The 27,987-nt window shown below is 39.7% G+C and overlaps 1 protein-coding gene across 5 annotated transcripts in view; it reads left to right on the top strand.

Moving 5' to 3' along the window:
- Positions 1-27,987, top strand: part of Dip2c (DIP2 acetate--CoA ligase C (putative)) — a 436,072-nt gene that overhangs the window by 467 nt on the left and 407,618 nt on the right. The gene's annotated exons all lie outside the window — the stretch shown is intronic.

Raw genomic sequence — 27,987 nt, 5'->3', positions numbered from 1 at the left:
ACGGCCTTCGCGGATGTGCGCGCTGCCCTAGTGGAGCGCCGCGGCGTCCTTGGTGCATCGGCGCGGTGCGCTGCGACCACGTTCCTTGCCTGGGGATGGCCTGATAAAGCCTGCTGGCCTTATTTTAATGCAAAACTTGTCATTCGACTTTGGGATTCGATCTCAATGATGTTCCTGGCATCTTGGTGTTCACGCAGACCTGTCATAGCTGGAGGAAGATAGTACTACAATTGTTCGTGCGTGTTGGGATGTGAAGGTTGGGTAGAATCGTAAAACCTCCTCCCTCAGGCCACGTTTATATGCCTCTTTCCCATCATATCATATTTAGGATTTGTGACAGATTTGCTACAGTGATTTCATGGAGTGTTATGTACGGTTTCTTATTTGGTGTCAGTGGCGGAGATCATGTGCTCAACTGTCATAAGTTTTAGCTTGGGTTTTGCTAGGTCTTTAAAAAACAACAACACAGAAGTTCCGAAATGTGAAATGTTTCGTATATGTTTAGTAGTCATCCGGCTCACCCTGCAAAGGCCACTAATATAATATAGTGGAGTGGGGATAGGCTGGCTAGGCTTGAATTCATATTTGGAGCAGTTTAGCATGAACTTTTTTTTTTGGTAACGGTTTGTGAGGGCCTGCAGCCAGAAAGTAATTTTATTCTTGCCAATTTTCATCAGCAGGGAGGAGCTGGTGTTGACTTTGTGTTTTTCTTTTTAACACTTTGAGGGTGAAGAAGGGAATAAACGTAGTGGCTGTGTGTGATGCCAGCTGCCTTTTCAGATTTCCATAGATTGGAATTTTTTTTTGTTTTTCTTTTTCACATTTGGGGTTCTGCAAGGTGGATTAGTCTTGAAGTGTGCAAGTCCCATAGAAGGAAATAGAGAATGCTTCCCGGGCTCTGTGTGCTTAGTTCTCACTGTTCTGACCAGTTAAAGATGATGAGGACATGGCTATTTCCTAAGGCAACCCGAAGGCAGAAGATTCAAGTGCAGGATTCAACTGAGAGCAACCCTTAGATTTAAACTGGCAGATAAAGTGCAGTTTGTAGACAAACTATTGGAAAGGATAAAGTACCTATGAGAAAACTTTTGTCACTAGTGATTTGAATTTGTCAGCCTTCAAATAGACTTCCTTCCTCAGTTTACCAGCCCGCCCTTCTTCATTGCTGTTGTATTATTCACAGCACTGGGCGTTCATGCATTATCTGAATGCAAGCATTTCTGCTATGTCTGTGCTGATGTGATGTGTCAATACTGTGCCTGTGCTAGCAAAGCATGAAGCCATCTGAACTCACCAGGGTTTAGCCCTGTCTTCAGGATCCACCTCTCCGTGCCAGCCCTGAAATTGACTCACAATTGTTCTCAAAGTCTGGGAACCCATGGCTTGGTCCTTCCCTAGTGCGTTGAGTATAGCTGTTTTTCAGTTAAAAACACTCCTCTGTCATCATCAGCAGTTGCTCCTGGAGGGTGAGTGATAAGTTCTTGCTGCCCAGAGGATGGCAGAACTCCTTTAGGCTGAAGTGTATGCTATCCTGTTGCCCGCGAACCTCTGTATGTACAGATTTTTTTAAATTTAAAAGGCCTAATGAGTTTCTTATTGAGTGGCTGGGTAGAGAGGTGTATCTGTGTATGCTCGAGCACATGTGTTTGCATTCAGCAAGCCCATTATTGTTTTTCTTTTTATATAAACCTTGCTGAGGGCTGGGGATTTAGCTCAGTGGTTTCACCGCGTGCTGCGCAAGGGCAAGGACCAGAGTTCGATCCCTGGTACCAAAAAAAAACAAAACACCTTGCTGAGACCTGACCTAAACATTTAAGAATAAAATAATCAAAGGCTCCTTGCATTGCTGTGTTCAATTTTGGTCACTCCCTGCTTGCCTACCTCCGCCCCCACTGTGTCATCTTTGACTTTATTGGGTAGTGTGGCTTTATCCACATTGAGTTTATGGAGTTGTGCTTTAAGGTCATTTGGAATTTTATGTATTGTAACCACATAGAATTGTTTTACTGGTTTGCATTAGATGAATCAACTTGTTTTCTGGTGTTGCTTCATAGAAAACCAAGAATTGAAGGATCAGAAACCTCTGTGTCTCTTTATTTTGTCAAACTTTAAAAATTTCCCAACATATCCATTTGCAAAGTGAAAAAAACATAAGAACAATTTTAATGCTGAGTTATTTCAATGTATTGTTTTTACATTTTGTCTTCAATCACAATTCATGTGGAGCAAATACGTTAAGTCGGTTGTCAACATTTTATTAAAAATAATCAGAAAATGTTTTGGAAACGTATGTGGAATTTCCAGTGTTCATTTCTTACAAAGGAGGATGGAAAAGAATTCCCTTTAAAAAAAAGCACATAACATAGATTGAAAAAAACCCGAGCAGAGTATTCTCCTAAAGTTCCTATGGGGCTGGCAGCTTTAAATGGGTCCTATTATTACCTGGATTGCCAGACAGTGATCCAGTTTTGGTTTGCATTGTTCAGTGGCTACTGTTATATATATTTGCATTGTTTTTATTTTGGGGAGTCATTGTTTGGTTAAGGGTTGCAGATTGAAATTTGGGCTTTAAAACTGGGATCTTTCACTTTCCTGCTCTTGTTGTCTCCTTTTTTCTTGCCACTGTCTGTGCTTCCTGCTGTCCTCTCACTGGGGAAAGTAAGGCTTCGCAAATGCTGTAGAACAACTATGTCAGCAAAATCCAAGAGCTTCCCGTGGGGAAATGTGGTGGGCAGCCCCTCCTATGGGTATGAACAGCCTGGGATCCACAAGTCTGGAGACATTTGTTGGTGCAGGGCCAGGGATTGTGGGTCCGTCTGCTCACATACTTCGGTCCTAATGCAAGCCAGGGAGAAACCACGCCAGCCAGCGGCTACAGCAGGCCAGGTGGGGCAGTGGTGGTTCTCTTCTCATACTCGTTTCCCAGGTGATTTTTCTTTCCTTTTGGAATTGTGCATTTTTGGCTTTAAAGGTCCTAAAATTTCATTAATATGTGAATAAACACTATTTGGCGAAAAGGAAAAACTTTACATGAAACACCAACCAAATTGGAGAGGAAACAGAACATTTCCTAATAGAAACAGACACATCATTTTCCAAAAACCAAATTTGGTTGATTGAAATGTAGAAATAGGTTTCTCTGTTGTTTGTTTCTTGGGCTCTGCCTGTGCAGTACTTTTCTGGATGATTCAGGGAAAGGGTTCTTACCCAGTCTTCCAGGAGGCACACTGAATTCCTGTTTTGATAAAAACTCTAGGAAGCTTCTTTGTGATAGAGCCTGTGAAAAGTGTTAGGTTTTTGTATAAGAGAAATCTTTCAGAAAATATATGGCATGCTTTATACTTTGTGGTTTTAATTGTTAGTGTGTGACATCCCTACTAACTTCCTTCCTCCTGCTGATGGGAGTTGGCCAGTGCATCCTCTGCTTTGACAACGCACCGCATTGCCTCCACTGTTAGTTGTGTTCCACAGCAGAGCCCAACATTTTCTCAGTCCCTGTGGAACAGCTTGAGGAAAAAGGTGCAAGTTCACTTAAATGTCAGCTTTTCTGTGTTTTGGTCAAGGAACCAATACTGTCTTTTTTTAAAAAAAAAGATCGCACAGTTCACGTGCAGCTTGTGAAGTGCTGTCACGAAAGAGTAAAATCTTAGAGGACGGCCAGTTGGTTGTGGACATTGAGGGTAGCATTGTTAGGGCAGTTGGGCACAAGATGACAGATACATTTCATTGGAGCCTCCAGTTTTGTCCCCTGCCCTCTCTCTAGCCCTGAGCTTTTGCGGAGTCCCGTTGCCGCTGAGTGAGGAAGACATGTCTGTGCTAGAGCTTCCACCTAACCATCTGTAAGAGAGGACCCCAGAGGCTCCAGTGCCACTCACGCTGTGTGTAGTCTTTTCATCGAAAAGAAGGTAGATTACACTGTAAAACAAATGTGTGGAAATGTGTTTTCTTCCAGTCTCTTGGATAATTTATGGTAAATGGGAGGGGAAGAAGGAAGAGGATAGATTGAGGAAAATGCTGTGATGCTCCATTAGGCTATTCCATTAGAATCAGGGCTCAGATTTACCAAAATATTTATTTAGTTATGTCCATCTGAAAGTTGTCACAGATAACTGTAAGTATTATGGAGAATGAAAGAAAATATTTTGCCTAATAAATTTAAAATATTGTTACTTGTATTTAAAAATATGTATTTATAAAATGGCAGCATTGTCATGTTCAGGATTTTAAATGGGTGGATTTGAATTTTAAGAATTTCTCAGACTTACGGAAATAGCTGGGTTTGCATGTTCTTTTCTTGATGAATAACTGTAGATGTCAAATTTAGCTGGGAAGGTAAAAATGCACACATGCACACATTCCCTGTAAGGTTGGTACAATGAGAGTGAGATATTTACAGTGTTATGGGCATTCTGCTTAGATCTAAACTTTATGAGGTTAAAGCCCAGTACTGTCTTTATTTTGTTTCATGCTGGACCCACTAGTTTTATATTCTCGTTATGGTTTGGAGAATACAAGTTGTTGGATGTTATGAGTCACTTTTTGCCTTTCTCCTCCCATCCTTTTTCAAATGGATTGTCTCTTTTTTTAGAATTGATTTTTTTTTGAAGTAGTGATTTATGGATGAGTTGTAGCATTCTTCTGAATTGTAAAAAGAATGTATTGAATAATCTCAGTTTTGATGTCAGATATATCAACTGACTCACCAGTTCAAATCCTAGTCATGTTAAGATCATTTCTAGTTCTTTTCATAATTGTTCAGGCATCTTAAAAAAGCAAACTCCTGGCTACAGTTTTTTGATTTAGTTTTGCAAATTGGTATTTATCTTGGTAAGGGAGGATGTTTTATTTTTTGTAATGTGGAAGGCGCCTTTGGGTGGTGGGATGTGTTTCTGGCCACTTTAATTGACTTTTTGCTCTTCCTCTTTCTGTACACCTACTATAAAATTAACTGGCTTTAATTTTCCTTCCTTTTTGTTTTTTTTGGTGTGTCATCAAAGGATTACCCCCTATAGTTGCCAGTGATCTGTTCTTTTCTGTTGAGGGTCAGAAACTTGTCACGTCTCAAAAGAAGTAATTGCATCCATTTGTTCCTGATGATAATAAATAGTGCTCTTAAAGAAGAGACTCTAATTGGGAATCCCAGCTGGTGTGGGGGTAAGAATATAGAAGTCACATGCCAAAGGGATGAGTATTTAGACTCTTCTGAGCATACACATACTGTATGTCTTTTTTCTTTACTCTGTTGGCAGTTGGAGAATTAATTTTAATAAACCTTGAAACAAAGTAGGAAAATGCTAAGATACTGAACTGTAAAACTTAAAATTCTACAGTAAGAATCCTGTGTGTGGGCACACGTGTGTATGTATGGGGGTTATAATTTAGTCTTATAATAAAGATATATATAAAATATATTGGCTATCTTGTATGATAACATGGGGTTTCTGTGCTGTGTGATGAATTGAGATTTATAACAAAGTGCTTTGTATAGTAGGTAGAAAAATCAGGCAAAAACAAAAAGAACAACAAACCAAAACAAAAAGCTATCCAATATAGTGAAGTATGGAGGGATTCTGTGATTGATAGTGGGCTGAATAGACCTTTTTCTTCTGGGATGCTGGTTTTAAATTATTTTTTGCTTATTAGCTTAGAAAATTGTTTCTGTGTCCTAAATTAAAAGACTGAAGAGTAGAGGCCAGACCCAAACCAATTTCATTGGCATCAGAGCAAGGGATTCCTTACATATTTGTCCATGGGTACAATGGATCTTTATTTTTGTAACTGAATTATCTGGTGAGTCAAATCACATTTTTTCTATATTAGAGAAATAATTTGACATCAAAAATTTTAAAATTTATGTGTAAACATATCATTTTTCCCTACTTTGAGTCATAATACATAGTTTTTGCAGTCTTTTAGCTTCATGCTACTTTCTTGTTATAATTTTTAGTCATGGGTTGATATATCATAGTTTATACAAGTATTTCTTAATGGTTTTTGGTTGATTTTTTTCCCCCCTTCTACTTTAAATGTAGGTATTTGGCTGGTGCTTTCAACATGATTTAAAATAGTACTTAGTTGAAAATCTCTGTATTTAGATTTATGATCCATAGTTTGAGGAGGATGATGGCCAGTTTATCCCCTTTCCTGAAATGATGTTAAGTCACAATGAAAATTTATGTGACTTTGAGAATGACTCCCCTTGGGTTAGCTGGCATTGCAGAATCAGAGCTGGAACCTATCATTTGGAGAGGTCCACCAGCCTTTTCCAGTCGGGGTACCTAGGGGGTTGTTGGATGGAGCAAGAGAATAGCTTGAACCTTTGTCCTCTGGGCACCTGTCCCTTTATGAAGAGCGGACTGCTCTAGACATGGAGCTGTTTGAGCCTCTGTCCTTTGGAGCCCACAATCAGTAAATCAGCAAAGTTCTGAGTGGATAACTTTATTACATCATTTATTCATTTAACAAGCATTTATCAAATACTTGCTCAGTGCTGTTGGAGCTTACAGAGTGGAAGACTATATGCTCATTGTTCTGTAGGCAGAGACTTTGTTTCTCGGCCATTGCTGTGTTTTGCGCTCTTAGCAGCCATGTAAGGAGTGTTGGTAGTGTGGCCTAGTGCACAGGTGATGGACAAGGCCATTTCAGGTGCATCAGCCCCAGGTACTAAGCCTGTAGGGAGGAAGGTGTTCATGGGGCTGACTTCTCTTCTAGATCCTTTCTAGATATTTAGTTCTTACAGAGAGAAACTACTCCATATTACTGGAGTGGAGCTCATAAAACAAATACTCTGTTAGGGACAGGGGAGGCCCACATTCCATGGAGTTTCCTCTGTTAGTAGTTTTAAATCACCTGCTGCAGCAGTCTCCAGCCTCAGATGATGATGGATCTGTCCTTGGCTGCTCTCTTGCACAGACATACAGCCACATTTTTTTGACTTTGTCACTCTTAGGAAAAACATGAGCCTCTATTTTTTTTTTTTTTGGTACAGGGGATGGGGCGGCAGAACCACTGAGCTAAATCCTGGCTGAGCCTCTATTTTGTATACTTGTTTTATTCCTTGTTCCCTTTCTTGCCAAACTAAACTTCACTTTCCTGTAGAGATAAAAATGGTGGGATTTACCCTGATGCTCTCTCTAAATAAGTATTAGGAGAGACAAAATAAGTTTTGTGAACCGAGTTAACCTGAAATGAAAATGGAAAAGTAAAAGCTATTACTGAACCTAGCTGAATGATTCTGGGTCTTTCTTCAATGAGCAAAATAATGCAGGGCAGTATGGTTAGTTATATCAGTATTGAAATTGCCCATATGCTGACAAAATGTAGCTCATTAAACCTTCTATGAAAGTGTCAGGTACATCTAAGAGCAGTTGCACAACCTGATATTGTCAGAAGAGAGGAACAGATGGAATCTTTCAGTTGGCCAAATGCTATAGGAGGCCAGGTTCACTTAAGGACCATTTGGATGAGAGGGTTGGATTTTTAGCACAGTGGGACTCTACATGTAAAAATCCATTTTTAAGTTTTGAGTGACCTTCTTCTTCACCTCTTAAATCTCCTTGAGTCTTTTGGAAGGTCTTATTTGGAGTTTAGGCCAGAACTTTGAAAGTTCTCTGGGCTGAACCTCTGTGTTTGTCCATTGGAGAGCCCTCTTCCTGGGTGTTGTGTATCCAGAGTCCAGTGGTCTGCTGGTTCTACCATTCACAGCATCATCTTGGGTAGCTAGTCAATGTTCCCCAGCCTCAGCTTTCTCTGCTGTCTAATGAGGTTACTAAACCTATCTTTGGGATTGTAATGAGGATCTAATGAGTCTTTTCCCCCCTCCTCCTACTGATAGATGATGGAGAGGGGAAAACTTCCCCTTGCTGTGACTTTGGGTGGGTGACCTTCCTGGATGTGCAGTGTCTCAGTGGTCTGTGTTGGGAAAGCTGGAGCTGATGCTTTCCTGGCTGGCTCTGCACTGGGAAGTGGAGGTGTGTGAACATCCTGGGCAGCAGAGACCACACAGGTGGCATCTTACCCGAGTGGGCTTTGGGTGGTTCGCAGAAGCCAGGCCAGCTCCTGAGACTTGGAACCTGGTTCTGTTTTTGCTGGTGGCCTGTCCATGCTGAAAGCAGGGGTTTGTTGTCACTGTGTGGGTCTACATCTCTGTCCTCACTCACTGGACACCTGTGGTAGGTCATGGGCTTATATTTTACTATCCCTTGGACAGTCACATGCTTTGAGCCCTGTTTAGATTTTTGTGAATAAGCTTTTACTTTTAAATAAAAGCCCAAGCATCATCTTTGAAGTCTCCTTCTCCCTCTGTAAATTTACTGGTATTGCAGAAATCATGGCTTCAGTTATATACAATAACTATTTTAAAAGTAACAAAGTAACAAGGTGGAGTTGTCATTTCAGCAGTACTTCATGCTGGATTCTTTATTTGTTATTTAATGGTACTGAAGATCAAACCCAGGGGTGCCCTGTCACTGTGCTACAACCCCAGCGCCTTTTATTTTTTATTTGAGACAAGGTCTCACTACGTTGCCCAGGCTGCGCTTAGCTTTACAATCCTGCCTCAGCCCTGCAAAGTACTGGGATTATAGGTGTGCACCACTGTCCCTGGCTTCATCCTAGATTGCTAAGTGAACATTATCAGGCTTTGAAAACATCTTCTGTTCTTATTTACTTCAGAGAATATAATGAATGTGTAGAGTCTGTTGAGATTTAGTAATATGCAAAAATAATTTTTAAGGGCTTCTTTAAGCAAAGGGGCAAGTCTTTGAAATGTATGCAGTGGTATCACTAGTGCAGGATTAAAACATTGTTACTAATATACCTCTCATACCATAGTCACTAGTTGCAGTGTTATATCACATAGGGAAATTCTGGAAACTCAAGATTTGGTGCCAGCCATGGCTTTTTGGACATTTCATTTTGCTTTTAGCTCAAGTAACCATATGTTTTTTGCACATGACCTCTAGTGGATTGACGTGGGCCAAATGAGAAATAGCATTTGGAGTTACTTTGTTGTTGATAACAGAGTCCAGACTTCTCAGTTACTTGTATACAAATTTACATAAAAAAGTAAAATTTGTTTTTCTTTTGTTCCTTTGTAGATGGCAATGATTTGTTTTGGTTCTGTACAAGAAAGGGATTCATGATCTGTTGGTATTTTAGAATTTCTTCCTTGTTATTAGGAAGAGATAGTGTATAATAGGTTTCTGGAATCATTTAGCAATATGTTGGATAGCTTAGAATTTCCTTTTCATGTCTCATTTTCTATTTCTCCCAGAGTAACCTTAATTTTGGCTCTGGACACAGGCTAGGAGGTACCCTTGAATTTTCTTGCTTCCTTGATGGTTTTAGTGTTTGACACAGAAAGGATTTTGGATGAAATCTGCCTTGTATGGAAAGTCTGCAAGCCAAATTGGGACTTTCAGAAAGTCTTGTACAGTCATCCTGTCTCCTGTGAATATGGCAAGTGCTTGGAAGGAATGTGGAGAGATGATGGCAGAGAGGGAGTGTTCCTGAGATGGGTCCCATCACTCAGCATCCGAGGAGGTCTGCTGGTTGGATTATACACACAGGGAAAGGAAGCACACAGGGCTGACCAGGCCAGTGTTGAGCGTACTGGCAGTTTTGACCGTAATGATTTGCTTTTGATAGATAAAGTGGGATAGAGGGCAATATTTAGAACACTGACATTCCTTGAAACAAAGATAAAGAATGAACCTTATAATTGCGTGATGCCTTGTGGTTTGCAGCTGCTTTCATGTTGATCTTTTTTAGTTCTAAAATGTTTTCCAAGGAGATGGCCCTGGGTTTGATCCCCAGCACTGGGGAGGGGGGGAGGGGCAGAGAATTTCCAAGTAGATGTCCTTATTTCCTTAATGTAGATGAAGAGACAGGGTTTTAAATGATGAGGAATTCGTCATAAGCACTGGTTTCCTGAAGCCTACCTAACTGTACCTTTCCTTTTCTGTCCCTCCTGCTTTTTTATTTGGACTGGGAAATGGAACACAGTGGTGCTGTACTACTGAGCCACCCTCCCACTTATTTTTTTGAAATTTTAAAATTTTTGAGACTGGGTCTCTTAAGTCACCATCCTCCTACCTCAGCCTCCCAAGTAGCTGGGACTACATATGTGCTCCATTGCATCCAGCTTCCTGAAATATTTCCAATCCATGTATAGACTATATAGCGTTGAAGGGACTTACTCAACATACTGAGATTGAAGATCTGGCTTTTGCCTGCAAAGTGGGCCACAGGGCCTCTAAAGAAGTCTTGGGTCCTCTGAGATGGGAGAGTCATGGCTGCCCTTCCTGGCAGCTCTTCCTACCTGAGAGGCAAGTCAGCAAGGAAAACTCACATTCACATTGCACTTGGCTGTCTGGGGGTGCTGTGTGGAGACCCATGCTGCACCTTTTCTTCTGGCAGCTTCTAGAACTTTCCATTTGAAATTTAACCTGGGATCTACAAGGTACATAAAAGAGTGTCCACTGTACAGTTCTTTACATTTTTCTGTATGTTGTGAAAATTTTGTATGTTTTTCATGGAAGATAAAGAAAATGCAAAATCCTCTTGGGTTAACTTTTTCTCTATAAAATCCTTTAGAATCAGAGGCTGGATGTGATAGTTTTATGAGAAATCTTAATTCTGTCACTAAAGAGATGATGCTGTTAATTCTTGATTGTATTGTTTCTGGCCAAAAAGAAAAAAAAATTCTAAATGAGGTTTCAGGAATAATCTCTTCAGTGTTCTTACAGGAAGAGTGGCTTCTCACAAAGCTTCACTTGTCCTAACCAGAGTGATTGTGATCATTTTTAAGCAGCCTCCAGTCACTTATGAGGCAATACATTTTTAGTTGTTTCATGTAGAGTACTTTCATTCCACATTAAGTGACTCTTCTGTTTACTAGTGATCTCCACTTCTTGTAGGGATGGTGGCCATAGTTAATGGACATGAGCCATGCTCTTCTGTGGGCCCACAGAGATGTGGAATCCTTGTAGGAGTGGCTGGTGCATAAGTGTGACTTGTACTTTTTTTTTAGGCATAAGGTTGGAGGGTGATCTCTCTTTATTACACAGAATAGCTTTGAATTCCTGGGCTCAAGTGCTCCTCCACCTCAGCCTCTTGATTAGCTAGGGCTACTGCTGTGCTCCACCTTGCACAGAAAACTGGAACTTTTAAATCAGATGTTACCTAGTTGTGTAGACAAAGCATGTTTAGTATCTCTGTCCACTGTGGAGGACAGATATTTCTTCTCTCATCCCCCTTTTCAGGTCACTGTGCACTAAGCACTGTACTTGTTGTCTTGCACATACTACCTTTTTTGCATTTAAAACCCAAGGTTTATGTTTGTTTTACAAACAAGGAAACTTCTTCCCAGAGCTGCAGTAACATTAGCCCAAAGTCACATGGCTGAACATTTGGTCCAGGGCTCTGGGTTGCCTGGCCCAGCTTTTCCTGAAACTGCCTGCTGCCTTGTGTTCACATAACAGCTTTGTATTTTAAATGCTCCAGGCTCGACTTCATGAAGCCCTTCCAAAGGAGGAAACAGACTTTTAAAAAAGATACCAAGTTTCATGGTACATGTGGTAGTTTTTCTTTTCTACGTATTTACTTTCACATAGTTCTCTGTCTGGTGTAACAACTAACTTAATTAGCCATTTCTATGAAGATATTTTAGGAAAGTGTAATCTCAAAAAGATAACATTAATTTCATAACTATAATTTGCATAATTGTCAGAATTGTGGCTTTTGTTATTTTATTTTATTTTTGGTACTGGGGATCGAACTCGGGACCTTTTGCTTGTGAGGCAGGCGGCGGAACCACTGAGCTAAATCCCTGACCCTATTTTTAGATTCTTTAGAAGAAGTTATTTTGTGATTACTTGTCATTGTGAAGATAATCTAATGATTAGAGAATCTTGTTAAACTATACATTATATCTTCCATTGCTTTATGTAAAGAAAAAACTTACAATTCACATAAATGTTGACAGGAATGCTCATGGGTTTTTTTTTTTTTTTTTTTGTACTGAGGATCAAACTCACTGAGCTAAATCCCTGGCCCTCTTTTTTGATTTTTTGAGACAAGGTCTTGCTGTGTAGTCCAGGCTGGCCTCAAACTCTTCATGATCTTCCTGCCTCAGCCGCCCGAGTGCTGAGATAACAGGTGTGAGCTGCCATGCCTGGGTAGGAATGTTCATGTTTAAAGTGGATAACATTTTTACGCTTGATCTTAGCCAAAAGTCTGAGAAGCGATAAAAGTGGACGACATTTTTGTGTGACATGTCATCCTGTGACATTGTCTCAACAAATATTCTAGAACACTCATCTTTATTTTTACTCATCTTTTTTCTAACTCAGTATTCCCTGATTATATCTGTTTGCTCCAGAATTTTATATCCATGTATCTGGGCAATGATAATTATGTGTGTGAATCTGTGTTTTAATACATATACTTCTTTAATGTAATCTGGCTGAGTATAGTTGTCAGGCAATGGCAACTTCCCATTTCCTCAGTCAGAAAATATGTAGCTTGACATTAATAAAGATGGTTATTCTAATATCAGAAATCCCTAAAGACATTTTCTGCCATATTAAATAAATTCCAAGACAAATATAGTTTTCTGTACTGTATGTTAACATTGGCCTTTCTTTTTTTTTAAATTTTATTTTTTTGGTACATTTTAGGTATACAATATAATGACATTCATTATTGGAAATCTGCACCTTTACATAATCTCACTTGGTTCTTATTTTTCCCCCTTCCGCTGCCCTCCCTTCAACCCCTCCATCCCTCCCTATTTACAAAGACTTTGTTTCCATTTTTTCATTTTCTCATATTAATTCCATTCCCTTCTTTCCTTTCCCTTACCCCTTCCACTTCCCCTTCCCCTTTGCCCCTTTTCTTCCTATTTCACATTATCTATTATACCTTTTAGTCCTTATTCACACTTTCAGTTTCTCACACTAGAGAAAGTATTTGGTATTTACACATGTGTGTCCTATTTATTTCACTTACGAGAATCGCCTCAATGTGCATCCATTTAGCTGTAAATGTCTCTAGTTTCTTTATGGCTGAGTAGTACTCCATTTTATTAAGAAACCCACATCTTCTTTATCCAGTCTCCAGTTGATGGGACTTTGGGCTGCTTCCAAGTTTTAGCTATTACAAACTGTGCTGCTATGAACATGGGTACACATATATCACTGTGGTATGATTCTTTTAATTCTTTGGGGAAGATACCCAGCAGGGGAATAGCTGGGTCAAATGAGACTTCCAATCCTAGTTCTTTGACGTATCTCCATAGTGATTTCCACAGTGGTTTCACCAGTCTACACTCCCACCAGCAGTGGAGCAGGGTTCCTCTTTCCCCACAGCTCTGCCAGCATTTGTTGTTGGTTGATTTCATGATAGCAGCCATTCTTTCTGGAGTGAAGTGGAATCTCAGCGTTGTTTTCATTTGCATCTCTCCAATGACCAGTGACGTTGAACATTTTTTCATGTATTTATTTGCTATTTCTACTTCTTTGTCTGAGAAATGTCTATTCATTTCAGATGCCCATTTTTGAATTGGGTCTATAAATTTGGGACGTCTGATCTTTTTAAGTTCTTTATAGATTCGAGATAGTAGACCTTTGGTCTGAGGAAGAGCAGGTGAAGATTTTTTCCCACATTGTGGGTTGTCTCTTCACACTGCTGGTGGTTTCTCTTGCTGTGCAGAAGCTTTTTAATAAGAAGAGATCCCATTTGTTGATTGTTTGTGCTAGTTCACAGGCAACTGAGGTTTTGTTCATAAAATCTTTTCCTACACTGATGTCTTCAAGAGTTCTACCTAACTTCTGTTCCAACTGGTTCAGCGTTTCTATTTTAATATTTAGATCTTTAATCCATTTCGATTTTAGTTTAGTGCATGGTGAGAGATATAGGTCTAGTTTTAATCTTTGGCAAGCTGAAGCCCAGTTTTTCCAGCACCATTTATTAAAGAGGCTATCTTTCCTCCAGTGAGGGTGTTTGGCTCCTTTATCGAAGATGAGGTGGCTGAGTGTGTTTGGAGTTGTTTGGGCATCTTCTAATCTGTTCCAGTGGTCCTCAGGTCTGTTTCTTTGCCAGTACCATGCTGTTTTTATCACAGTAGCTTTGTAGTATAGTTTCAAGTTGGGTATTTTGGTACGCCCGGCCATGTCTCTGTTACCTAGAATTGCTTTTGCTATTCTGGGTCTCTTCTTGTTCCAAATGAATTTTTGGATTGTTTTCTCAAGGTCCGTGAAGTATACTGCTGGGATTTCAATTGGGATTGCATTGAATCTATAAAGCAGTTTTGGAAGTATAGCCATTTTCACTATGTTGATCCTTCCTACCCAGGAGCAGGGGATGTCTTTCCATTTTCTGATATCATCTTCAATCTCTCTTTTCAGAGTGCTATAGTTTTCAGAGAAGAGGTCTTTGATTTCTTTCATTAGGTTGATTTCTAGGTATTTCAGTTTTTTGGATGCTATTGTGAAAGGAATTGTTTGCCCTATTTCTGTCTCAGTGAGTCTGTTTTTCGTGTAGAGGAAAGCTGTTGATTTTTGTGTGTTGACCTTGTATCCAGCTACTCGACTGAATTTGGTTATTAAGTCTAGAAGACTTTTGGTGGCATTGTTGGGGTCTTCTATATAGAGTATCATGTCATGTGCAAATAATGACAATTTGACTTCTTCATTTCCTATCTTTATTCCTTTTATTTCTTTCTTTTGTCTAATTGCCATGGCTAATGTTTCCAAAACTATATTGAACAAGAGTGGTGATAGTGGCCATCCTTGTCTTGTTCCTGATTTTAGTGTGAAGGATTTCAGTTTTTGACCATGTAGTGTGATAGTGGCTGTTGGTTTTTCATAGATGGCTTTTATCAGATTGAGGTAGAGACCATCTATTCCAGTTTTATGTAGGGTTTTTATCATAAATGCATGTTGGATTTTGTCAAATGCTTTTTCCGCATCTATGGAGATAATCGTATGGTTTTTTCCTTGGCTCTATTGATATAGTGTATCACATTGACTGATTTGCCTATGTTGAACCATCCCTGCATCCCTGGGATGAATCCCACTTGGTCAGGGTATGATCTTCTTGATGATCTTCTGCATTCTGTTTGCCATTATCTTATTAAGGAGTTTTGCGTCTGTGTTCATTAGTGAGGTTGGCCTATAGTTCTCTTTTTCGGTTGAGTCTTTCTTTGCTTTGGAGATCAAGGTGATGCTTGCTTCAAGGAATGAATTTGGGAGTATTGCTTCCCTTTCAATTTCATTGAAGAGTTTAAACAGTAGTGGCAGCAGTTCCTCTCTAAATGTCTTGTAGAATTCAGCAGTGAAGCCATCAGGGCCTGGGCTTTTCTTAGTTGATAAGTTTTTAATTACATTTTCAATTTCATTGGTTGATATTGGGCTGTTTAGAATTTTTAGGTCTTCTTCGTTCAACTTTGGTAATTCGTACATGTCTAGGAATCTGTCCATTTCTTCTGTGTTTTCCATCTTATTGGTATATAGGTTCTTGAAGTAGGTATTGATGATCCTCTGGATTTCTGTTGGGTCTGTTGTAATTTCACCCTTTTCATTCCTAATTGCACGGATTTGGGCCTTTTCTTTCCTTTTTCTGGTAAGGTTGGCTAAGGGTTTGTCAATTTTGTTTATTCTTTCTAAGAACCAACTCTTGGCTTCATTAATTTTTTGTATTGTTCTCGTAGTCTCCATTGCATTGATTTCTGCTCTGATCTTTATAATTTCCTCCGTTGTATGATCTTCAGGTTTGTCCTGCTCTTCTTTTTCTAGAAGCTTGAGGTTCAGCATCAGGTTAATGGGGCTCACTCTGTTTTCCTAATAATGTGTATTGCTATGAATATGTACTGCTGTGAATTTCCCTCGTAAGACTGCTTTCATTGTGTCCCATAGATTCTGATATGTTGTATTGTCATTGTCATTTAATTGAAGGGACTGTTTGTTTTATTCTTTAATTTCCTCTGTGACCCATTGGTTATTCAGAAGTGTGTTGTTCAATTTCCATGTGTTTATGAAATTTTTGCGGTTTCTTTTGCTATTGATCTCCAATTTCATCGCACTATGGTCTGATAATATACAGGGGATAACTTCGTTTCCTTTGCACTTACTTAAACATATTCTATGAGTGAGTATGTGGTCTGTTTTGGAGAATGACCTGTGTGCAGCTGAAAAGAATGTGTATTCTGATTTTGTGGGGTGGAACACTCTGTAAAAATCTGTTAAGTTCATTTGTTCAAGAGTTTGAGTTTTAGTATTTCATTACTTATTTTTTGTCTAGTTTACCCATCTATTTGTGACAGTGGGGTATTGAGGTTCCCCACTACTATTGTATTAGTGCACATATGACTTTTCATGTCCGTTATTATTTGTTTTATATAGTTGGGTGCACTAGTATTTGGTGCATAGATATTTATGATTGTCATCTCTTCCTGTTGGATTGTTTCCTTTGCAAGGATGTAGTGTCCTTCTTTGTCTCTCTTAATCAGTGTTGGTTTGAAATCCACTTGATCTGCAAAGAGGATAGCTACTCCTTTATTTCGGGTTCCTGTCGCATGGAGTTTTATTTTCCACCGTCTAACTTTCAGTGTATTAGTTTCTTTTTGAATTAAGTGTGTTTCTTTATTTTTATTTTTATTTTTTTTTGTACTGGGGATAGAATTCAGGACCTTGTGCTTGCAAGGCAGGTTCTGGAAGCACTGAGCTAAATTCCCAGTCTAAGTGTGTTTCTTGTATGCAGCATATTGTTGGATTTTGCTTCTTGACCCATTCTGCCAGTCTATTTCTTTTGATTGGTAAATTGAGACCATTAACATTGATGGTTATAACTGATATGTATTGACTTGTCATTGTCATGACTTTTTCTTTTTGTTGGATTCTTCCCCTTTACATATAATTTCTTGTTGCACTCAATTGCTTCTTTCTGCTGTGATTCCTGAGTTGCGATCCTCATTGTCTTTTCCTAGGATATTGTCTAAAATTTTTTGGGAGTGCTGATTTGGTATTCATAAAGTTCCTAAGGTGCTCTTTGTCATGAAAGTATCTTATTTCTCCATCAATTTTGAAAGATAGTTTTGCAAGGTATGTCAACCTGGGTTTGAGGCTGTTTTCCTTTAGGGCTTGCAATATGTGATTCCAAGCTCTTCTTCTTTTTTTTTTTCCCATTACCTTTATTGGTACATTTTAGGTATAAAATACAGTTACATTCATCATTGGGATCTTGTGCCATTACATGATATATCTTGGTTCTTATTTTTTTCCCCTTCCCTTGCCCTCCCTTCACCCCCTCCACCCTTCCCTATTTGCAAAGACCTTGTTTCCATTTTTTTCCTCTTCTCATATTTTTTCCTTTCCCTTTTTTCCCTTCCTCTACCCCTCCCAATTCCCCTGCTCTTTTAGACCTTTCCTTCCTGTTACACAATATCAGTTATACATTTTTTAAATTACAATATCAAGATCTAGGAGACATTACCACAGATTTTACAGAATTTAAAAGGATATAGAAAGCATATTACAAAAATCTTTTTTGAAATAAATTTGACAACTTCTAAGAAGTACCTTAGAAGACAAATTAATGAAACTAACTCTGGAGGAAATATAAAATTTGAATAGCACCTATTAAAGAATGTATATTCCTAGCTTGCAAACCTACCTATATGACAACAGCAGGCTCATAAACATTTTAACTGATGAATTATATCAACTATTTAAAGCAGAAAAAAGAAGGAACACTTCTCCCCTCATTTTAGGAACTCAACATTGTGCTAATCCTAAACCTGGATAAAGATAATAGAAGAAAAAAGTATGAACATAGATAGAAATTTGTTTAACAAAACAAACTCTTGGAAGTCAGATCTGGCAGTATGTCGAAAGTGGTTTTATTAAAGGGATGGCAGTGTTGGTTCAGCATTGGAAGATCCACCCCCAAAAGTCATCATTTTAATAGAGGAAAGGAGAAAGCCATATGATTCTGTCACTAGTTGGAGAAAGAGTATTGGACTAAATTCTACAGCTGTTCATGGTCAAAGCTATCAGGAGACTAGAAGTAGAACAGAACCTTCTCAACAGATCAAAGACATGTACTCCATACTTCTAACAAAAACTCCTCTTCTATGAATGGAGACGATACAATGCTTTCTCCCTAAAGTGGGGAACAAGGGCATGTATGCCTACTTTTCATCTGTCCATTAGAGTTTGAAACATAGGTCTAAACCAAAATAGTCTGGCAATAAAATGACACAACTAGGATAGGATTGGCATGGCAGAAGCAAAATCTTTATATGTAGATGAAATGATCATCTACAGAGAAAATACTAAGAAATCTCTAGGAGCCCGTAGAACTTGTACTTGAATTTAGCAGGATTAGAAAACACAAGGTATATATAAAAATTCAGGTCTGTGTATACTTGCTATAAATGAAGAATTGGATATTGAAATTGAAAAGTTATGTAGGAGTACAAAGGACCTAGAAAAGCCAAAAACAAAAACAGAAACAGTGTTGGAAGACGTTTAGCACCCAATTTTAAGACTTCTTCTAAAGCTACAGTAATCAAGGCAGTGTTGGTGTAAGGAAAGACATATAGATAATTGGAATAAAACAGAGAATCTAGAAATAGAACCACACATATATGGTCCACTGAGGTTTGAAAGATTATTTAACATTAGCATTTTATAGAATATAAACTCGATTCAAGAGGAGAGGAAGAGATAGTGTGTTCAGCAAACGGCACTAGAACACTTGGTATCCGTATATAAAAAATTAACCTCAACCCATTTTTTCCATACATGAAAATAACTTGAAGGGATCTGTGAACCTAAATAAGAAAGCTTAAGAGTATAAAACTTTAAGAAGAAATTATAAGGGAAAATATTTATGAATTCAGGGTAGGTAAGAACTACCTAGGATACAAAAAACATGATATATAAAAGAAAAAAATTGATAAATGAGATTCCATCAAAATTTAGAACTTTAAATGACTTCATTAAAATGAAAAGTCCTTAAACAGACCATATTTCCAATGCATATAACCTATGACCAGAATATATAAAGAATTCTTAGAGCTCATTAATAGACAACCCAATTAAAATGTGGACATAAGATGATAAATAGCCAGTATAGCACAAGGAATGGTGTGCAATTCTAGAATCAGAAAAATACTAATCAGTACAATAATAAGATTGAATTATACACTCATTAGGGAGATGAAGTTAAAAGTTTTAAAAGCCTTGTCATGACTTTTTCTTTTTGTTGGATTCTCCCCCTTTGCGTTTAATTTGTCACGCCCAATGGATTCATTCTGCTGGGTTTCCGGGGGTTGTGATCCTCATTGTCTTTTCCTAGGGTATTGTCTAAAATTTTTTGGAGTGCCGGTTTGATATTCATGAAGTTCCTGAGGTGCTCTTTATCATGAAAGTATCTTATTTCTCCATCCATTTTGAAAGATAGTTTTGCAGGATACATCTATCTGGGTTGGAGGCTGTTTTCCTTTAGGGCTTGAAATACATCACTCCAAGCTCTTCTTGCCTTGAGGGTTTGCATTGAGAAGTCTGCTGTGATTCTGATGGGCTTTCCTTTGTATGTGATTTGTTTCTTTTCTCTCACAGCTTGTAGAATTTTATTCTTCAGTTGGATTTCTGGAATCCTAACTATTATATGCCTATGTGTAGAGTTTTTTTGATTAAGGCTAGCTGGAGTCCTATATGCCTCACTTATCTGTATGTCAAGTTCTTTTCCCCTCCTTGGGAAGTTTTCTGCCATCACTTCTGTGAACAGTTTTTTTTATGTCATCTGCACTCTCTCCTCTTTGTTCATTGACTCCAATCAGTCTTATGTTATTCTTCTTTGCATTGTCTAGCAGCTGCTCAATTGATTTCTCATGTTCCCTTACAATTTTAAAGCAATTTTTCTTTTCCTCCTCACTAATTGCAATCTTATCTTCTATATGTGAAATTCTATCCTCACATTGGTTCATTCTGCTGAGCAGACTTTTGATGGAGTTTTTAATCTCTTGGAAATCTGTTTGTATCTGTTTTATGGATTCCATTTGTTTCCTATGTTGGGATTCCATCACGTTCCTCAGCTCCTCTATTTTTTTATCTGTGTCCTCTCTAGATTTATTAATCATGTCTTGCACCATGAACAAAATCTTTGCTGTGTTCTGAATAATTATTTCTGATTTCATTTTTCCCATATCCTCTTTTGTTGCCAGTTCAGGGAGTCCAGGTGGTTGAGTATCAGATTGTTCCATCTCGTTTCCCTTTGGGGTTGCTGTAGGTGATCTGGATGTCTGTTTTTGAGATTTGTTTATGTGTCTTCTCATTTCCATGAGGGTGGCGGTGGTTCTGGCCCCCACGCAGCTCACCTTCTCTGCCCTAGGAGCTTGGAATGGCGGTGCGAGAGCTTCCTTCCGGGTGCTGGGACCGGCTGAGCTTCTCTGCCCTTGGAGCCTGCAATGGAGGCAGGGGAGCTTCCTTCCAGGTGCTGGGACCGGCTCACTTTCTTGCCCCTAGGAGCCTGGGATGGCAGTAGGGGAGCTTCCTTCTGGGTGCTGGAACTGGCTGAGCTTCACTGCCCTAGGAGCCTGGGATGGAGGTGGGGAGCTTCCTTCCGGGTGACTCCAAGCTTTTCTTGCCTTGAGGGTTTGCCTTGAGAAGTCTGCTGTGATTCTGATGGGCTTTCCTTTGTATGTGATTTGTTTCTTTTCTCTAACTACTTGTAGAACTTTGTTCTTCTGTTGGGTTTCTGGAATCTTAACTATTGTATGCCTATGTGTAGATTTTTTTTGATCAAGGCTGGTTGGAGTCCTATATGCCTCACTTATCTGTATGTCAAGTTCTTTTCCCCTGCTTGGGAAGCTTTCTGCTATTACTTCTGTGAAGAGTTTTTTAATTTCATCTGCACACTCTGCTGTTTTTTCTTTGACTCCAATCAGTCTTATGTTATTCTTCTTTGCATCGTCTAGCAGCTGCTGGATTGATTTCTCGTGGTCTTTTACAATTTTGAAGCAATTTTTCTTTTCCTGGTCACTAATTGTAATTTCATCTCCTATATCTGAAATTCTGTCCTCACATTGGCTCATTGTCCTGTGTAGACTTTCAGTGGAGTTTTTAATCTCTTGGAAATCTGTATCTGTTTTATGGATTCCATTTGTTTACTAATTTGGGATTCCATTATGTTCCTCAGCTCCTCTCTAGATTTATTAATCATGTCTTGCACTATGGGCACAATCTCTGCTGTTATCTGAGAAATTATTTCTGATTTCATTTTTTCCAGATCCTCTTTTGTTGCCAGTTCAGGGAGTCCAGGTCGTTGAGAGTCAGAGTGTTCCATCTCCTTTCCCTTTGGGCTTGCTGTAGGTGATCTGGACGTCTGGTTTTGAGAGTTGTTTACATGTCTTCTCATTTCTATGGGGGAGTGGTGCTGTTGCTGCCCCCATGGCTCACTTCCCCTGGGCTGGGAGCTGTGGGACTGCGGCCCAGAAGCCCCTTCCTCTGGGTTTGGCGTGGTAGAACGGCAGCCTGGAAGCCCCTTCCTCTGTGCTGAGAGTGGTGGAACGGCAGCCTGGAAGCCCCTTCCTGAGTGCTGGGAGCGGTGGATCGGCGGCCCTGAAGCCCCTTCCTCTGGGTTGGGGGTGGTGGAATGGTGGCCCGGAAGCGCCTTCCTCTGTGCTGGGAGTGGTGGTATCTACATTGGCCTTTCTTGTAAAAACTAGTGTGATTGCTTCCCCATTATTGGAAATCAAATGACTATGCATAAAACATGGACTATTAATTGTCTTCAGATAATTTTTGTATATTTATGATTGTACTTGTCCTGTAAATTGTAAAAAGCACTCAGTTTTGTCCTAGTTAAGATATCAAGGAAACATGGTATTGGCCAATTTATTTTAAATGTAAATCTACCCCCTATCTGGATAATAACCAAATCTTCAGTATTCCTTTTGTTTTTAAATGGATTACATTAATTTGATTATCTGTGGCTGAATCATTAACTGCATTGTGAATTAATTTTATTTCTCAAATTCTTTTCGTAATATAGAGTGGTTTCAGTTTGTCAACTGTAGATTCAGATGAAAGTGAGTTGTTACTAGTAGCTCACTAACTCTAGTTTCCAAGAGATGATCCAGAGTCATATATTTTATTTCATCTGTTACTTTGCCTACATTCCAAGGTCCTTCTGAGGTCTCCCTTTCTCCATGGTCCCCCTCCCTCATTCTTTCTTCTATTTTACCTTCTTTGACTCATAAGACCTTCAATATATGGTGTGAATGTGAGAGTGGGGTGGGGATCTGTGCGAATCTTTGATGCTCAGTGGAAAGGGCCTTTTATTTTGAGCCAGATTCCTCTTAATAAGCCTAGGTATCTTCTACTTTGTGGAGAATTTTAAGCCATTTTTTCCCCTTTGATTATTGCTGGCCTGTTTCTGCTCCATAGATTATCCCTAAGTCTGTGGGTGACTCAGCTCAGCAAGCCTGTTTCAACACTGGTTATAAGCAAAACAGTTCAAACAACTCTATAAATAAGGGCTCACATGCCTTATCACTTGAGTGCTGATTACTTTGTTGCTGTGTGAGTGACTCTGAGGATCTTAGCCTTTGAGAGTACCCCATCAGAGTGGGCATGAAGTGTGGAATTGATTTTGGTATTACTGTAACTTATGGAGCAAATGGTAGAGATGTTTTAATTTGAACAGCAGCTGAAAATTAGGATGTGGTATCAGTCAGTTGTTGATTGGCTTTTTTTGAAAAAGTAACTGGCCCTTGTCCTCCAGTACCTTGAAAACTCAGCTTATACTGTCCTCTATTTTTTAAAATTAGAATATGTTTGTGGCAGAACATGAATACATGTATTGTGGGTAGTTGGTACATGTACAAGACACATCTTAATTCTCTTCTCTGTGTTATACTTAGAATTTCTGCAGTTTCCTACAGGAGGTACGTGCTTAAAGAGTAATCGCTTCAATACAAATGTTGTTTGGAGATTTAGTTTGTGTAGATTTGTTATTTCACTTATTGTTTACCATTTATTTAATGCCAAAGATAGTGGTATTAGATTTTTAAGTAGCTGAAGATGTTCCTGCATGTTGATGTGTGCTTAGGTGGAAGTGTATGTTATGTGTGCCTGCATACTACACACTTACACTTAGCATAATTACATTTGATCACAGTCTACTTGATTAGAGATTGTTTTGCCATATGAGAGCTTTGGAATGATCTCTTTTCTTTAAGCATGTATTTCCATAGCAGTTTTTTGAGTGAAATGGAATGTTAAGCACTATGGGAGTAGTGACAGCTTGCTTTATAATCCAGAAAGAGCTAACATGGCGTATTAGAAGTTCGATATTGATAGAGAAACAAATAATTGAGTAGAGACTCCCACAAGTCAGTGTGGAATTAGGTGCCAATGAATTGTCTTGGCAAGGAGTGCTGTTAAATTCAGAGGAAGGAGTGGCTGGGTTCTGGAGGCCTGGGATTGGGAACAGGGCTGTTGTTGGGAACAGGGCTGGGATTGGGAACAGGGCTGGGGAGCTGGGGATACTCATGCCAGATCTGGGGAGCTGGGTGCAGGGATCTGGTTAGACTGCAAGCCCATATTCTGAGTGATATGTGGGTGGCTGGGGGACCAGGTGTTTGGATCTACGGGCTGGGGAGCTGGATAATCCGGGGGCCTGAGGGTCTGGGGAGAGCCTGCAGTTGCATAGTGGTCACCTTGTGCTGGGGTGGCCAGAGAAATGGTGTCTGAGGGCTGTGTGGTAGGTGAGGCTGCCCCAGGCTTTTCTGGGCCCCTCCCAGTTTCCTGCTGGGCGGTTGGTGGAAGTGGCCAAGTGTCCAGGGTGTTGAGTCTGTTGAAAGATGGCAATGGAGTGGGACCTGGGTGTGTCCTTTATTGTTTTTCAAAGGAAATGTAAATGACCTGGGACATTACTTTTTTTCTTCATGTGTCCTGTCCAGTAGAATAGCTGTGTGAGTTGTGTAATTTTTAGCACTGATTTTGAGTAGATAATTCAGCTCTCTAAATATTGGACTTGAACTTTGGAGAACAGTATTTAACCTTCCCACTTTCTGAGCAAATTTATGGAAACTTGGGAAGGTTGGGCAGCAGCACCAGCCAGCATGTGGTCTCTTTATGTCCATTCCAGCTGGCTGCCCTAGTGAAGACATTACTTCCTTATAAGTGCTGGGAGTAAATCATTAATGGAAACTAAAATAGCTCTGCGCTTCAGTGATGTGTTGAGTTGTGTTTTGTGAGCTGTGTATTATATGAGTGTGTGTTATATGAATTTGTATTGTATGTTGAGTTGTATGGAGTGTTCCATGAGTTATGTGTATTTTATATGTGTGTTGTATGGTGGTGAGTTGTGAGTTCCATGTGTTGTACATAGGTATTGCGTTTTATGTGAGTTACGTGTTGTATGAATGTGTAGTGTATGTTGTCATTGTGCTTTGTGTGCGTGTAAGAGAAGGGGGAGTCCACATGACTGCTCTTTTGGAAGTCATGCCTTCTAGATCATTCTGAGCCAGTGAGTCCTCCTTGCCAACAGGAAAGCATCAGAAATGTTCAGTCAATATCCCACTCTAGCAAGCTCTTCCCACCCACGGATTGCTCCCTTCCCTAAATTGAGTTCACCGTTGGTTGTCCTTTTGGAGTTAGTTCAGTCTTTGGACACAATATGAACCTTTGAGTGTGAGTTCTTGTCATCTGTTTTTAAGGACCTGTCTTCTTTCGCTAGCACCAAGCCTTATTTTGGATTTAGAAGGAAGTTTAATGTTCTCCCACAAGCATTGCGCTTGTAACTGTGTGAAGAGTTTATCCCTTGATTGGCCTATGAGCAACAGGAGTGAGTTTAAGTGAAAGAAGGGACTATATTTAATTTTAGAGACAGTCTGCATCTTGCAAAAAATTGAGCCAGTCACAGAGGTGGGGGCTCTCTCCAGTAAGTAGGCTGGAATGCAGAGAGCCCTTTTAGGGGCAGGGATTCCCCTCCCTTTCCAGCTCTAGTGTCAGCCCTTGATACCTCCCTTCTCACCTTTCCCCTCTCATTTTGCAACCTATTGTGGCAGTAGGTCTTTTGTATTACTTTGTGGAACCCTGAAACCTTTATCTAGCCTTATTATTATTATCTAGACTGTGACACACATATTTGCTATTAAGATCAGAAAAAAACTTTTGTCTGTATGTCTTTCACTTGGAGGATACTGTGTTTTATGCTTTTAAGTTCCACTTTTTCCAGGTTAGAACATTAGTGTTTCTTTGTAGTCTCACTGTTAATTTGCTGTATTACTAAGACTGGGGACTTGGTCAGCAGATTCTTCCTGGAGCTCAGGTCTGTTTCAGATGAGTGTATACTTGGTGTGGGGCTAGGGGAATGGGGTATGGAAAGAAGGCTGTGGAGTAGGACCAACCCTGGAGCAGGCTGCAGGGAGTGACATTGATGTTTTTTCTCTGGGTGAGGCATTTAGGATATGTATATCTGTAGATATAGTTGTATCTGCATCATCTGTATCCAGATCATCTATATCTGTATATGAGGTGTGACCGAAACACATGTTGAATGTTTAAATTAATACAAGTTTATTATAATATAGCACACATTTCATTAATCTTACCCCCAACTCCCCCGTGCTTCAAACACAGGAAGCCCATCATTCTTGCTACTTCCTGATGTCTTTCTGGAAGCCCTTTTTCATGAATGCGTTAAGTTGTGCTGTTCCAGCTGCCTTAGTGTTCTGAAGCTGCCTTTTTTTTTTGGTACCAGGGATCGAACTCAGGTCTTTATGCTTGTGAGGCAAGTGGCAGAACCACTGAGCTAAATCCCCGGCCCTGCCTTTTTTTTTTTTTTTTTGGTACCAGCGATTGAACCCGGGGCCTTGCGCTTGTGAGGCAGACAGCAGCACCACTGAGCTGAATCCCTGCCCTGCCTCGATGTTCTGAATCGATTCAAAACATTTGCCTTTTATGGTCATTTTGACTTTGGGAAGGAGCTAGAAGTTGCATGGTTCCAAATCTGGATGAAGACACACTATGGTATTTTTATTTGACAGAAATTGCCGTAAATATTTGATCAGTGAAGGTTGTTCAAAAAATAGGGTAAATGACTAAATTAAAAATTTTATTACACCAAAAGACACATTGCCATTAATCCCTGAAAATATTCTTCCTTGCTTTGAACACACTTATCTCATAGTTCTTGGCAGTGTCTTTTACTGCCATAAGTTAAAAAAAAATTGTAGTCATTCAGTGTGTTTTTTGGTCACCTTGTATGTCACCAATGTGCTTCCCTGCTTAGCCCCCAACACACCCTCCTGTGTGCAGACAGACACCATTCTCCTGCTCTTTCTTTGGTACAGTCTCACCTTCCTGGTGGTTCATTGATCACATTTCTGGATATGTCTTCCTTTCTAAATGTATTTATCAGCTGAGACTGGTTAAAATGGACACCAGTGCAGACTCAGTCACTTGCTGCACACAACAAAAGATTTTGTCAACTGTATAACTTTATCAATAAACAGCATTCATACTGAGAAACTTGCTTATAGCAGAACATTGTGTACACTCTGCACCCCATTTTATAGTTAACCATGCTTGAATATGCATTAAGAAAAGTCTGTAAGCTGTTACTAGGGGTTATCTTTTGGATATAATATTTGATGCATTTTCATGTTTTATATTTTTTTAAACAAAGAACTTTTGTGTTCCACTAATAAAAATTATGATTTATGCCTTCTGAAGTAAAGAGAGTTTTGGCAGTGTAAACTAAAACAATAGTCAGCAACTACAAATTACAGTGTTTTTCAAGCCAAGACTCTCCTCATCTTCTTTTATGACAAAGGTCCATCAGTGCCCCGCCCCCATTTTCTTCTGGGTCCCTTTCCTGAGGCTTCTGATTTGGGAGAGTGGGTGCTACTTCCCCGCTGGCAGCTGCCCTGGGTAGTTCCTGGGGAGTGACCACTGTCCTTGTGGCCCGGGGAACAGGAGGGCTGTGATTACATCCCTGACCAGAACACCTTCCACCAAACTCTGTCTCTGGTACCGCTCCCCAACCCCAGCCAGGTCTTCTTGCATACCTGGCACATTCCCAGCAGTGATCTGCAGTGTGCGTGTTCAGTGGCTGCTCCTTATCTGCAGTCAGATACTGAGGACATTATCATTACCTTTGTTTTCCAAGCAGTTCCTCCTTACCTGTGCTGCAGAAACCGGGCTACTTGGTACAGTCACCTGAGGAATGGATTCGCAGGTGTGGATTCCTTGACCCTAATTCAGGCCTTCAGAAGCTCAGTCTCAAGAGTTGCCTGCAAGGCAGCTGGCCAGCCTTTGGGAGCCAGAGGCTTCTCCTCTCTCTCCCTTCAGGCCTGTTGTATATTCATACCAGTGTATCAGAGTGAAGAGAGTAGGAGTAAGGAGAATTCTGGATTTTTCTTGCTTCTGCTGCAAGAAAATGAAATGGAGTGCTTTGCTATGGTGTGTTTTCAGCTTTTCCATAGGGACTAAAAGAAAAGTAGAAGGTTGGTTTGAGAAGAAAAGTGAAATTCAGAATTACATTCATTCATTTATTTATGGAGTGCCAGAGATGAAACCTAGGGTCTTGTAGATGGTGGGCAAATACTTTGCCACTGAGTTACATCCCAGCTCATTATATGGACTTCTATTATTTGAAATAAATAGTGCCTATCCCCAGTGCAGAGGAGAAAGGACTCTTCGCTGTTCTTCCTTTCTCTATTGTAGCCAGAGTAAATGGCAACAGTAATTCTTTCTGGGTGTTCTTCCAGTATTGCTTAGTAATTGGGAAGATTTAAAAGGTAAAGCACCATGGATACATGCTAAGGCAAAGACCTGGATCATTTGTGGAGGGAGGAAAAAGCAATTCTGTGAGTGATTTCCACCTGATTATTTATCTTGTGTTTGCAGGTTATGTTCAGGGTTGAATGAATTCAATATAAGATTTATGGAGTGTTCATACCATTAGATC

Source organism: Heterocephalus glaber, unplaced genomic scaffold, assembly GCF_053883595.1.
Source record: "Heterocephalus glaber isolate CG9 unplaced genomic scaffold, H.glaber_assembly_v1.0 deba00001472, whole genome shotgun sequence".
Taxonomy (NCBI): Eukaryota; Metazoa; Chordata; class Mammalia; order Rodentia; family Bathyergidae; genus Heterocephalus; species Heterocephalus glaber.
Note: the sequence above shows the minus strand (reverse complement) of the source record. Positions and strands in the feature narration are given on the sequence as shown.